Source organism: Pinus tabuliformis, chromosome 3_2, assembly GCF_031772625.1.
Source record: "Pinus tabuliformis cultivar Carrire ecotype Pingquan chromosome 3_2, CPIR1, whole genome shotgun sequence".
Classification (NCBI taxonomy): Eukaryota; Viridiplantae; Streptophyta; class Pinopsida; order Pinales; family Pinaceae; genus Pinus; species Pinus tabuliformis.
The window spans coordinates 277,502,632-277,517,429 of record NC_142302.1 but is presented as its reverse complement, the minus strand read 5'-3'; positions in this window follow the sequence as shown (position 1 = coordinate 277,517,429).

Genomic DNA, 14,798 nt, shown 5'->3' with positions numbered 1-14,798 from the left:
GTTCAGGGACAATGTATTATCATTTGTATAATCATTTGAATTGTACAGGTGGTGCATGTAGTCAGAGGAAGGCCTATGAGGATTGCACAACTCCAATTGAGGAATTTCCCTATTTAATAGGGACTAATTCCCAAGTAAACAATGTAAGGAAATAGGGACTTGGGAAAGTGAGAAATTGGCCTAGGTTTGTCTAGGAAGCTGTAAGACAGATAGAGATAGTGTAGAGGTTGCTCGTGCTTGAGAAAAACATTGTAATCTTCTCATATTTTCTGACTAATGCAATATATAGATAGCAGGGGTTTTTAGTTGTGGCTTTCCCCAGGAAATCATTGTGTAATGTATTGATTGAATTATCTCTCTTGTATGCATCGTCATTTCACGATCGTTTAATTGTTTCCTTTGATGAGTAGAGTAGATTCAAATATTGTTTTAGAAAATTACAATTAGCAGTTTGAATCTACAAGGAATTTCTACATGGTATCGGAGCAAAAATTACTCTAGAATATGAGAATACGAGTTTTTCTTTTGTAGGCGAAATCAAATTTACGGTACCATACTTCAGAGTCAGCAGGATGTCGTTCTATGGATTGAGACTTGAATATGCCCTTGAGGGTAGTTCAAACTATATTTCTTGGAAGGACATGATGGAGGAAGTGTTGAAAGAAAATGGGCTTAAGGAATTCATAGACAAAAATATTCCTAAGCCTCCAACAAATGATTCTCAAGATATGGCAGAGTGGAGAAAATGTGTTGCAAAGGCGCGAAGGATTATCCTAGAAGGAGTTCGAGATCATATTGTCTCAAACCTCCATGGTAAGGAGACTCCATATGATATGTGGAAGGCCTTGACAAACCTATTTCAAAACAACAGTGACCATAGGAGGTTGGCACTGAAGGACAAGCTCAGAAAAATCATGATGGAGAAGGACTACACAATACCAAAGTACTTGACCAAGTTCACCCAATGTCGAGATGAGCTTGGAAGGGTGGTGTTATAGTTACTGAATATGATATGGTCAACCTAGCACTTGTAGGCCTTCCAAGAGCCGGCACAACTACCAGTATTCGGTAAATGGGAGGGAGAAGTTGTTAGAGTGGGAAAATTTGTGGTCCGACTTGGTGCAAGAAGAGATTCGGAGGAACACTAGAGATGGATCATAATCCAAGCATGATGATGAGGAGAACTCCACCTTAGCTAGAAAGGAAAAGAAAGTGAAAGGGAAGTCATCCCATTCCAAATCATATTCTAATCAGGGCGACAAGAATAAGGACTTGTTGAAGATTAAATGTTTTCACTGTCATGAGCTGGGATACTATGCCACGAAGTGTTCGCACAAGAAGGCTAGCAAGAATCCCTTAGGAGGAGCAGAAGGTGAAGCTCTTACTTCACAATTTGAGTTGGATTTCACCCTCAACGCTTGCATGGTGACATCAGTGATGGGTCATGTGTGTTATCTCAGATCTGGATAGTGGAGCCTCATTCCATATGATCGGTAAAAAATAATTATTTAGTGACTTGGGGGAGAAGTACCTCAAGATGCACATCGAAATGGGAGATGATGGAAGGTATAGCATGACCGACATCGGTATTGTTACTTTTTAGAGGGAGTCTGGTTCTCCTCTCACATTAAAAGATGTCATGTATGTTTTGGGTCTGAAGAAGAATTTGGTTCCAATTTCTATATTGGAGGACAGTGGCTACAATGTGATATTTAGCAAAGGAAAGGCTTTCCTTCGTCACATATGTTGGAAATAATACTGAGAGGGGGTGTGAATCAGTATTTATCATTCAATAATTTTTCATTTCCCAAAAAAATTTATATACGCTACTTATGTGAAGTGAACTTGCGTGTACACGCTACTGTGATTAGAGAAACCAACGTATACACAGAGAACTTATGATTTGGTCAATTTATCATGTGTTGAACCTTAATCAGTGCATCAATAACTTGTTAATCCATGCAATAAAAACATAATAAACCATCACACATAAGCAACACACATGAAGACCAAGATTTAAGGTAGAAACCCAACGCGGGAGAAAAACCACCTGCTACTGTCGTCTTTGTCTTCTTTTAATATTAAGAAAATCTGTTTACAATCTTGTATTGGTGTAGACTCATACCCGTACGCAGGCACCCACCTGCAGAAGGATACAACCTTCTCTCATTTTCCAACTTCTACTGGAAGGGAGCTACGATGCCCTAGCTCTTGTACTAGCCAATGTGTTTACTAGCACGTAGGCGCCGGCCTAGAGAAGGCTACGACCTTCTCTCTTCCTCCAGAGACCACATTTCATAAATTTCCATACTGGATTCTCTTGGTACACAACAATACAAATGAAGGCCTTGTTTCATCAAATTTTCATACTGGACACATCAAAAACTTTGAAACTCAAACTGCATTAACCAACAATCAGTTAATATGAACAATCAGATCACTGTCACTGGAACACCGTGTTGAACCCAGAAACCTGCATCATCATTCAGAACCAGCTGTAACCTCAAAAACCATGCATAAGAATGTATACGCTACTTTACTGAACCCAACCTATGTGTATAGGCTACTTCCTTTAACCAAACCTGCGTATACCCTCAAAACTACTGAAACATAAAACTTTTGAATCAAGTTTGTACCAACCAACAATATACTGAACATCTACTGTCAATTTACAGAGCTTTACACAGGCAGTAGCAGAGATAACCCTTCTTAATTAGATAATCAATCAATTAGACACCAAACTTCTTATGCATTTAGTTTTACATTCAGATCTAATAAGACTTCATTGATAGACAACAATAAAACAACAAAACTAATCAGATAGATTAGTCAGATCTGAAGAATAGCCTTTTCTTTTGTATACGCTACTTGGAAGAGTAGAACCTATGTGTATACGTTCTTTTACCGAGATGAACTAGTGTATAGATCTGCAAATATAAATCATAACTTCGCTGCTATTCCAGACTTCAAACAAACCCAGATCATGACATTTAGAGAATAAAACAGGTGTACACAATCAGATCTAGCCCAAACAATATCAGATCATTCAATGATAAGTCATTTCAGGTCTCATGATCTTGATCCAACATTGAATTCAAGGTGCACATAATATTTCAGATCAAATCACAAACATAGCCCCTGCAACATAAGATATACTTTAAATAGAAGTATTCCTGAGAAAACCCTTTTACTTGCACGCCCTAGCCTTATGACCTTCTCCTCCTTATATAGTTTTAGGCCTTTCTCAATACCTCAGACCAAAACCACTTAGGAATACTTGACTATACTTCATGAAACCTGCGTATAATAACCTTCCTCTGAAAATTGGATTTAACAACAGGATGATGCAGCAACTACTCCCAGCTTTTGTCTGAGATATTCAAAATTTTCTCTGGGAAGCGGTTTGGTGAATATATCAGCAACCTGTTCTTTGGAGGGAACATGCTCCAACTTAACCTTTTGTTCAAGCACTTGTTCTCGTAGAAAATGGTACTTAATGGGTATGTGCTTGGTCTTGGAGTGCATGACAGGATTTTTTGAAATACTGATGGCACTTGTATTATCACATAGAATGGAAATGGGTGGAGTACATGTGATTTGAATGTCTTGCAATGTTTGCATCATCCAAAGTAGTTGTGTGCAGCAAGATGCAACAACCACATATTTTGCTTCAACGGTAGATAAGGCAATCGAACTTTGTTTCTTGCTGAACCAAGACACTAGTCGTGAACCCATATAGAATGCACCTCCACTAGTGCTCTTTCAATCATCGACATTTCTTGCCCAATCTGCATCTGTATATGCATGAAGAGTAAGATCTGTATCTTTAGGATACCATAGTCCAAAGTCCTGAGTTCCTTGAAGATATTTGAAAATTCTTTTAACTGCTTGAAGATGTGATTCCTTTGGATTTGCTTGGAACCTTCCAACAATTCCTACTGCATGCATGATATCAGGTCTGGTACCTGTTAGATAGAGCAAACTTCCAATCATAGATTTGTATGTTGGTTGGTTTACTGCTGGTGATTCATCGTTAGAACTGAGACTGCATCCTGTTACCATTGGAGTACATATTGGTTTAGAATCTTCCATTCCATACTTCTTCAAGATCTTCTTGAGATATTTTGTTTGTGAAAGGAAAATACCATCTTTTGTTTGTTGTACTTGTAGACCAAGAAAATAAGTAAGTTCACCAAGGACATTTCAAATTCTTGTTGCATTACTGAAGAAAAATTCTGAATCATGGATTCTTCATTGCTACCAAAGATGATATCATCAACATAAACAACAATAATTAGCAGTTTATCATTTTCAATCTTTGTGTATAAATTTCTATTTGCAGAACCTTTTGTGAAACCTTGTTGTTATAGATATTTGTCAAGGTGGTAATACCAAGTCCCTGGACCCTGTTTCAGACCATAGAGATCCTTTTTGAGCTTGCATACGAGTTTTGCATCATTTCCAAGAATGAATCCTTCTAGTTGTTCAATATAAAATTCTTCTTCTAGATCTCCATTAGGAAAAGTTGATTTTACATCCATTTTATATTACTTTGAATTTTCGAAAACTAAAAAGAGCAAGAAACACCCTTATGGCTTCAAGTCTGGCAATAGGTGCAAAAGTTTCTTCAAAATCTATATCCCTTCTTGTTGAGCATACCCTTTACAAACAAGTCTTGCCTTATTTCTAATAACTTCTGCATTTTAATTCAACTTATTCTTAAATATCCATTTTGTTCCTATAACATTTTTATCATGAGGTCTAGGAACTAATTCCCAAGTATCATTCTTTTCAATTTAGTCAAGTTCTTCATCCATGGCCTTGACCCAACATTCATCTTTGCATGCTTCATTTACATTCCGAAGTTTTTTGGAGGATAGTAATGCTAGATAACTTGAGGTCCCTGTAAGAGTTCTTCTTGTTTGGACTCGAGACCCTTTTTCTCCTAGAATTTAAGATTCTGGATGATTCTTCTGAACATACCTGGATGGATTCTTTTCCCTATCTGTTTTATCTTCTTTTGGTGCTTCAGTGGTTTATTCTTCTAGATTATTTTGATTTGATGCGTGAAAGCATTCCCCATCTTCCTCATTGTCATATTCCTCTATTGATTTCATTTGTTCTGGATTTTTGCATGTCTCATCAATTACAACATCAATGCTTTCAACAATTTTCTGAAGTATTTTGTTATAACATTTGTATCCTTTACTTCTGGATGAATAACCAAGAAGAATTCCTTCGTCTGCTCTGGGTTCAAACTTACCAAGTTTTTCATCAGTCCTTTTGATGAAACATTTGCTTCCAAAAACTCTAAAGTGTTTTACAGTAGGAGGCTTACCATACCAAAGTTCATATGGAGTTTGATTGCTATTTACCCGAACATTCGCTTTGTTGAGAATAGTCATGGCAGCAAATGCAGCTTCACCCCAGAAGGTTGCAGGAGTTCCAGATTCATCAAGCATAGCTCGAGCCATTTGTTGAACTATTCTATTCATTCTTTCCACTACGCCATTTTGTTGAGGAGTTCTTGCGACGGAGAATTGCCTTTTTATTCCATGTTGTTCACAAAAGTCAAAGAATTCATCTGATATGAATTCTCCCCCTCGATCAGATCTGAGACATTTGATTTTTCGATCTAATTCATTTTCAACTAAAGCTTTGAAGGCTTTAAACTTTTCAAATGCTTCATCTTTATGCTTTAGTAGACCTATCCAACACATCCTGGAAAAATCATCAATAAATAAAATAAAGTATTCTTCTCCACGAGGTGACTTTTTCCTTGTTGGTCCACATAAATCAGTATGGATGAGTTCAAGAGGCTTACTTGTTGATCCTTCTTTTTCACTGAAGTGAGCTCTAGTTTGCTGACCGACTTGGCATGGTTTGCATATGGTATTTTCTGGGATGCTGTTACACAACATTTTGTCATTGTCCTTGTACTCCTCATTCCTTGATCCTGGAGGAACTCTACAGTGAACCCTACATGCTTACCCTTCATGAAGAAACTCCCATTCTATCCCTCTTCATGAGCAGAGCAATTCCCTTTTGCACCATTTCCCCAAAATCTTCTGTTTTTCCCAATTTACAAGACTGGCGCTAATGGCCTTTGTCCTCCTCGTGCCGATATGCAGGGATTAACACTATCCATAGCACCGACCAGAGCGACTGAGCTTTGTTCTAGCGGCGCCGATCCTCTTATGGAAAGTTTTTTAAATAAAGAGCCGCAGCTCTAGAAGCTTCGTAACGGAAGTCTGGTAAATGGTTTGGACGGATGGGGTCAAGGATGTCAGTTTGGGCTCCTTTCCCCTATAATGATGGAACTACCACAAGAGATAAGACTTTCTCCCATGAGAAGAGGATCCATCTCCCATCCATTCATCCTATATAAACCTCCCTTTTTACCAAGCACAAGCTAGTGTTAATGTTGGTGTGCTAGTGCTAATTAAGTTTGGAGTAAACAACAAGCTATTCATAGTTGTAGCTCTCTAGTTGTGTGAGGGAGAAGAGTGAATTTGGTTTAGTTCGAAGCCTAAAGGGAAGAGCCTTAAAACTACTATTGTTGAGGCCATCATGGAATGCTAGCAGAAGTTTGTGGGAACCTGGTTTTGTCGGAGGAGAATGGCAACGTCAAGACAATGGTTGTAATCTCTTCTTGATTCGATATATATGCAACTATCGATTGATTTCCTACATAATGCGTCATCCTACATGTTTATGGCTTAATGTTTCTTGACTTGTTAAGTATGTTGAATTGAAATTTGTCTATTATCACTGTTGTTGTTTGCTATTGTTTATTTGTTTTAGGTGTTTGAAGAAGGAAACAAGAGATAACTGGAGCGAGAAAGCAAGGTCATCATTAGACGGGATAAGCGTACTAAGAGGTAAGCCATCTTAATTGGTTCTAACCTAAGGAAATCTTCCATAGAATGTATCGGTTGTAGCTAGACCCATTATCGGGCTAGAGGAATTATTTGTATCCGCACTTATAATTTTACTTCAACACAAATTGGCGACCGTACTGGGGACCCAATCCTTCTGTTTGTCTTGTTTGAGATTTCATGTTTTCGTGTGAAATTTTCTAGTTCCACTTTTTCCCTCTGGTTCTATTTCTTTTCTTATGCTTAATGGTCTAAGTTTGAAATTCATAGTAGCAGATCTGTTCCATGTTTTTTTTTCTTGGCTCCCTCGCTCAGCACATTTAATTCGCTGATAGTCGCATCGATCAGCACGATATGCTGAGAAACAGTCACCGACCAACCTTTGGCACTTGTTGTCAATTAGGCAGTCATGCCGATGCCTGTATGTGAAGATTAGGGTTTGTCCCCAATCTTGGCCAGTGTGTTTTTCTCTCATGATTTCGACCTCGTAAGCCTTTTAGACCATTTTCTCCCTGACTAGAAAGTTGCTTTTCATTTCGTTTTGTTTTCTTGTTGGCTTATCATCTTCCTGCTTGATTTCTTGAGTCATTGGATGGTTAGTGACACTAGGGCATCTAGATCGTCATCCATTTAGCTGATTATGAACTTTGTGAGTCGAGTTGTAGGTGTGCTTACTCGCATTTTGTTTGCGGTCCTTTTACGACTTTGACCTCCATTACACAAGTTTGAAAAGTTTTCGTTTACTTGTCTAAACTTTTCTTTTCCGACATGGATTGTTACACAGTAATTTGTCACCATTAGTCACCGTCCCTGTTACCCCTTTCCCGTACTTTGGAGGACTCATTCCGGGACCTGTGAGCAGTGACATAACTTAAAAACACTTGCATTATGTTCCCCTGAGTATGGACTTCATGTGCCCTGAAGACACCTCCTGCAAAATATCCCTGAAAAGTGCCCTTTTTCCATTAGCGCGGGTCCACAATGCACTACCCGCGGCAATGAATGAGATCCTCAAAAGAAGGTGCGACCATTGGCGCTCTGTCTTAGAGTAACACCCGTGCCCAGATGTTTTTTCCCTTCAAGTCATGAAGTCTTTTGAGGATAAAGCTCATCTTCTAGATGTCGAGAGTCATCATCTATCCCTTACATCTATCCACAGCGGCTTTTTGGAGATAATGCCAATCCATAATGGGTGTCTTGATTCATTGTATTTTCTTCCCCTTCTCCATCTATAAAAGTCTGTCCTCATGCATTTGACAAGCTAGTTTTTGAGTAGTAGTGATAATGCTTGTCTTGAGTGATAGTAAGAGTCTTGGAGCATAGGGAGGTTATGCTGCCGGAAGTCTGAGAGAGAAAGGTCTATTGCAAGACATATATAGCTGCTCGCCCAGCCAGAGGAGAGATTCAACGTCAGAACTTTGGTTGTATCTTTCTCTGTTGATTATTCATTAATGAACGACTATCATTATGGTTCCGATCTTATTGTTCGCTATGATAATGTTTGATCTATATCCTTTCTGACTGATATATAGTTGTATTTAGTGGATTTTATGCTTGTATTCGCTTCGTTCTTTGCATGTGCAGGTATCCATTCGCGGAGATCGTGAGGATCGTGACCTGCCGGAGCAAGGGAACGGGAGTATCAACTCTTCTACGACACTAGCGTTGGACTCTAGCTTGGTTCTCATAATCCACTTTCAATTTGCAACTAGGAACTTGCATGGTAGCGTTAATTGATTGTTGCTAGACCCCTTTTGGGCTAGTGGGATCGCCTCTGTCGGCAGAGGGGATTTACCTCTCCAACAATTTGGCGACTCCACTGGGGAGAAGCTATTTGTTGTTTGATTCATAAACCTTGGACGGAGGCTGAAGAACGGCCAGGCAGCCTTCGAAACGCTATTGCTTTGCATTAGCGAAGTAGATCAACGCCACTTCAGTCAATCTCCGGTTTGGTTTATGAACCGAACAACTTGGAGTTTGTCTTGTATTTTGGTTTTCTCTTGCTTGCTTGCGTAAATAAGCTTTCTGGGTTGGTTTTCAAGTTGTTTCTTCCTGTTTGATCTGTCTGAATACTGTCGACCAGACCTTGGACTGCTTGTTTTATTTTTTAGGCCAGCAAACTTTATTAGCGCGTTTTTCTGCCTGACAGTCGCGCCAGTTGGCGCATGTTGCACAAAAGAAACTCGCGCTAATTCCTTAATAGCGCTAGTTACAGGCTGACAGTCGCGCCAGTCCTGTGAACTTTGCCAGTTTGTTTGTTGGAAGCTTTTTAAACTCAGATTTCTGTCTTTTTACATCCTTTTCAGCTACTGGAGTGTGTCAGAACTCTGTTTGACTGGTTTTTTTACCTTTATCCTTCGGGTGTTTGCCTATTTCCATCGATTTTATATCCCAGCCCTAGAGCATCTAGTGGCTTTGTATATCGAGCCTTCCGTGGGAGTTTTTGGTTCTTTGATTGTCCAGTCAACTTTTTGGTTGTTTTCTACACTTGTCTAGTGGTTGTCAAAACTTATTATTCTGTGCTTCGAGCAATTCACCTCTAGCTCGTTTGGATTTTGCTTGACTTCATTTGAGCTTAGATCACATGGTTCATTGAGGTCTTTGTGATTCTCCTTGTTTTGACAGTTTGTCTTGGTGTTTCAGACTTGGTTCTATTTGCATGTTTACGCTTGTTAATATTTCTCGAGATTTGTTTAAGTGCATTATGCCATTTTAAAAGAAAAAAAACAAATGATCTTTTTGCATTATATTAGTTAAAATTTATTGTTATTGGCAATTAGTCACTTTAAAAAAAAAAAGAAAAAAAAAAGTTTCATTTATTGCTATTAGCTGCATTAGGATCTTTGTTGATTGTTTGGTGATCATTTTGTTTCTTTGAAAAATCTCAACTCTTCTGTAGTTAGCATTCATTGAACGGAATGATATATTTTGGCATATAGTTTGCATTTAGGAAGTTCTGAGAGATCACATACGGTAGGACCTAAAAACTGAAACCTAATTGAAGATCAACTGTAAAATAAACCGAATGAATCTAACAACGCATTGGAACCTAACGCATACATTCTAGAGGTCTAGGCTAGAGACGTGTTCTGGCGTCGTTAAACCTAGTCACTGTTGTTTCACATTACGGTTGGGTGATTCCTCCTCTTGTGACTCGATAGTGGTCTAGCACAGACTGAGCTCCCACGTACCGTCGCGTATATAAGGGAGACCCCACTAGGTTATCATCCTTTATCCACAGGAAGCCGTGTCTGCCGCCTTACAAGCCGTAATGCACTGAACACAGCATTCGGGAAGATTGACTGCCGTACGGGAAGTCCTTGGTTTTCATTTGATTGCCAAGGTGTATAAGCAGTTTTACGGATTGTTTGGTAAACCCTTTGCCTAGAGTCTCCAGAGTAGTCACTTTTGATCCTTTTCGGACTCCTTAAAAGAAAAGGTGCCAGTGAGCATCTTGTCACTTCGTGCTCATTAAATATTCGAAGGAGACTAGAGTCACCTTTTTGTCCTTTTCTCGACTCTTAAAACATGAAAAGATCAAGTTGTATCTTTGCGTCTTAACATTTATTCGGCCACGATACACATTTACCCGGTTAGATTTTGTTTGCGTTAGTTTGAGTAGGGTTTAGTCTCGTTAGATTCCCTAGGATTTTGTGAAGTTTCATCCTGGCGGAATTACCAATTTCGTCTTCCGAGATACCGGTTGTGAGTGCAACTCTTTCTGTTGTTCCGAGTATACAACCGATTAGTTCTCGTGCTCCAGGCAACGAGACTTACGAGTTTCATTGGAACCCTGTTTGGGAACCTTCTGAGGACGGTATCCCTTTTTTGGAATACACTTCTCCTCGTGTTCCAGCCCCACTAGTTTCTTCCGACATGGAGGACATATCCCCTACTTCGACTGACGAATCCGTTGCGACGAGCGGTGAAATTCCCACCGCAACAGAGCCTACACTTGTCAGTAGCACTCCTACTACTGGGAACCTACCACCAGGCTATAAAGCATTAAGGGATACTATGACCTCTGGAACTCCTTTCACGGGTTCTATTTGCTCACAACTTGCTTTTCCCACCACGGAGTCTTTTACTCCACAAAGTCACAGTACGTCTGTCACCTCAACCACAACCGCTCCAACGGTATGTGTGGCTTCTTCGACTCCTATTTTTAATCGTCCTTCGACTTCTTTATTCGGAGTCTTCGATCCTACATCAAACGTCCCACCAGAGGGGCCATACGATCGATATTTGCCGTCTTAACCGATTGTTGAGATTTCAGTTCCGTTGTCAATTGATTGGGGTTCCACCTCTTTTCATGGTGGCCAAGTATCGTCTGCGCAATCCCTAAGACCACCTCATCAAGACCAACAAGGGCAATCCTTCCAGGGAAACCCTTTTGCCGCTGGTGGTCCGTTTTTCTCCTCTTTTGTTCAACCTTCTGGTAACCCAGGTCAATCTTCTATTCAACAAGCCCAACTTGGTATCCAGCAAGGTTATCCTACTGGACAAATTGGTCAATCATATGTTAACCCAAACCAATCCAATGTCCAGTATGGTCCAATATCTGGACAAACTGCTCAACCACATGGTCAGCTTACCGTCCAGTATAGTCAACCTTCTGGGCAAGTCGGTTAACCTCAAATCCAATCAGGCCAACCAACTGCCCAGCCCACTCAGCCATCTGGTCCTTTAGGACAACCTTCACCTGTGCAACAACAACTCCACTCCCAGCAGGTACAACTTTCTGGGCAAGGAGGCCAACCTCAATATCAACAAGGTCATCCTTCTGGCCAGATAGCCCAACCTTCAGGACATCCTTCTAGCACTGCTCAATCCGGTTTTTTGCCCAGGCTGGACCCCAGACCCCATCCGGTCTTCAAATGAAAGTTGGAGTTCAATCCCAACCAGTCTATCAAACTCCACCTATTTCTCAAACTCAGTTTGGAGTCCAGCCACCGTATGGTTACCAACAACCTCAAGGGCAACCTTTGTTTGCCCCATATCAAAATTACCAACAACCGCAGGCGAATCCTTATCAAAATTATCCGCAACCATATGGTGCTCCTGCAGGACCGTTTGGTAATCCATGGAACGCTGGGGGACAGAACCCAAATCCCTACGGACAAAACCCTATGGGGCCAAATCCGTTCGGACCAAGCCCTTGGGGGCAACCGCCAGTTGGTTGGAACCCTAGTGTTCCATCCCACCAGCAGCCCCAGATGTCCTTCAATCCTCAATTACCTTTCTTAGCGACTTTAGAATTACCGGATGTGTCCAAATTGACCAATGATCCTATTCTCCATAATCCATATTGGCCTCCGGTTCCAACAAAAATTCCCGGTGACTGTCCAAAATTCGATGGTAAAGCTAATGAAGATCCACAAGCTCATGTTATGACTTATCACCTATGGTGTTCATCCAATTCATGGCTTGATGATTCAATTCGGCTTCGCCTTTTTCAAAGGACTCTCACTGGCTCTGTAGCTAAGTGGTATATTGAGCTCAATCGCGGATCCTTTCAGGATTTCAACTCGTTGGCTATGGCATTTCTCACTCATTTTCAGTTGCCCATTCGATATGAAACGGGTACACACCTCCTGACATCCTTAATACAGACAACGGCTACGCATATCTCTGATCATATCCATGAATGGAGACGGCGTAGACGTATGATCAAATTTTGGATTCCCGACCAACTTCTTACCGATTGGTTTACGACTTCGTTCGTTCCTCCAATTGCTCGGGACATTGCCATGGGGGCGTGTGTCACTGAAGAGCAAGCTATCGCATGCGATCAGTATCTCGACTTGGTTTATTCACAGTCAGGTACATTGTATGATTATTTGCCTGACGCCTTGAGACCAGGAACATCCAAAGCCCTGCCAACGCCAACTGTTGACGGTATTATTGGTTCTGTTAATTCGTCCTCAAAGAAAAATTCCGCAAACCCTGGGAAGCAAAAATCAAATGCTTCGAATGAACCCACTTCTCAGGTAACACCTACTTCAAATATTACTTCCGAGGTCAATGCCGTCCAGTCCACCACGGCAGACAAAGCCTCGAAAGGAAAGAAGAAAGGGAAAGCGAAGAATAAACCAGATCAACCTAAACAGGACTCCCCTAAACCTCCGCCCGAGGAAGGTGCCAAGCGCAAACCCAAGTATCCTTGTCTTATCTGTGATGAGGATCACTATACCAAAGACTGCCCTAGGCGGTCCGAAGTTAGTCGTTTGTTGAAGGGCGCTCCCGGGACCCCTGCGGTGCTCAAAGAACCCTTTCCCTCACAACAAACTCAAAAAACTCAAATGGTCGCTGACCCCTCTCAACCTCCCTCTTCCTTCGGTTCTCAAGTGTTTATGGCTGGAACGATACCTATCAATATCAGTACTCGAACGAAAGATTATCCGTCATCTGTCGGGAAAGAGCCCGAGGTCCCCTCCAGTGCTCCTCCGTTCAGTTCAGGCCCACTCCACATTGAGAGACCTAGTACTGAGACGCCTCTTCGACCCCCTCCAAAAGGAGTACTCCGGAAATCTTCTTACAACCCAAATGCTCGTGCTGCACAGCACTACAATATCGTTGAGGACTTAGCTCAGACTCCGTCGGCTATGTCCGCTTTAGAAGTTCTCCAGAGCTGCCCTTCTCAGAGGAAGTCCTTGCTATCCGCTATCGGTGGCATAGACCCGACCGACTCGGATTTAATTACTTTTGACTTAGAACGCCATACGCAGAGACTGCCTCCCCAAATCGCATTCCTTATACAGGTTATTATTGATTCCAAAACGATTCATCGTACAGTCATTGATGAAGGTGCTTCTACTTGCATCATGTCTGTGGCCTGTTGGAAAGCTATTGGATCTCCAACGTTGAGCCAGTCTCCCACAACCTTGGAAGCTTTTGATGGAAGAGCATCTCGTCCTTATGGTATACTCCAACGTTTGCCCATCTCTTTGGAAGGGAAGATGGTCGAAATGGAAGTTGAAGTTGTTGATGCTACTCTTACCTACAACCTCCTTCTCGGACGTAGCTGGATATACGCGATGAAAGCTGTAGCTTCATCTTTGTTTCGTATCATTCGTTTCCCTCATCAGGGGAAGATTATTACCGTAGACCAGCTATCATTCTTCGCTTCCTCTTCGGAAGGCAACATCCCTTTTGTGGAGCATACCTCGAAATTATCTGAGAGTTTGGGAGCCAAACTTTTCAAAGATCCCGCCCTTATGGGTGTTTTTCCGCTCCCTCCTCCTAACGTCGCTTCTGTCAATATGATTACTACTTGTTCTGATCCGTGGATCATCCCTCCCACCGACCAAGTAGATTCGTGGGGCGACCAGATGCCGTTGAGTCCTGCCGAGCTCAACTATGTCGAAATCATTGCTGCATCGGCTCCCTCTTTTGAACTTGCTCCTTCGAGCAAGGTTCTCCACTCGTTCGCTCCATCCTCAGGGCTTCTAGATGAGACTTCTTCAGACCCTTTAAATGAAACATTCCCTTCCAACGAAGCCATTATTGAGACTATGTCTCTCGAGGAACCTCCTTGGCATGAATTTCACCATCGTTCCTCATTTCTACCTGCCCAACAGGATATGCTTACTTGTTTCGAGTGGTTTGCTCCTTGTCTCCCATCTCAAATCCTTCAAACACCTATCCAAGTTTATCAAGTGTCCTCTGAAGGAAATATGGCGAACGTTACGCAAACCCAACCCATCGACATCTCTGTGAAACCAGGGATTGTCGAGCATCTTCACATTGGAGTCACTTGTACTCCGGAGGAGATTCAACTTTATTCCCATCTTTTTTGCGAATTTCGTGACGTCTTTGCATGGTCCTATGAAGAAATGCCCGGCATTGATCCTAGCACAGTGGTGCATGAGATAATCACGTACCCAAGTGCTAAGCTTGTTCGTCAATGTTTACGCCCTG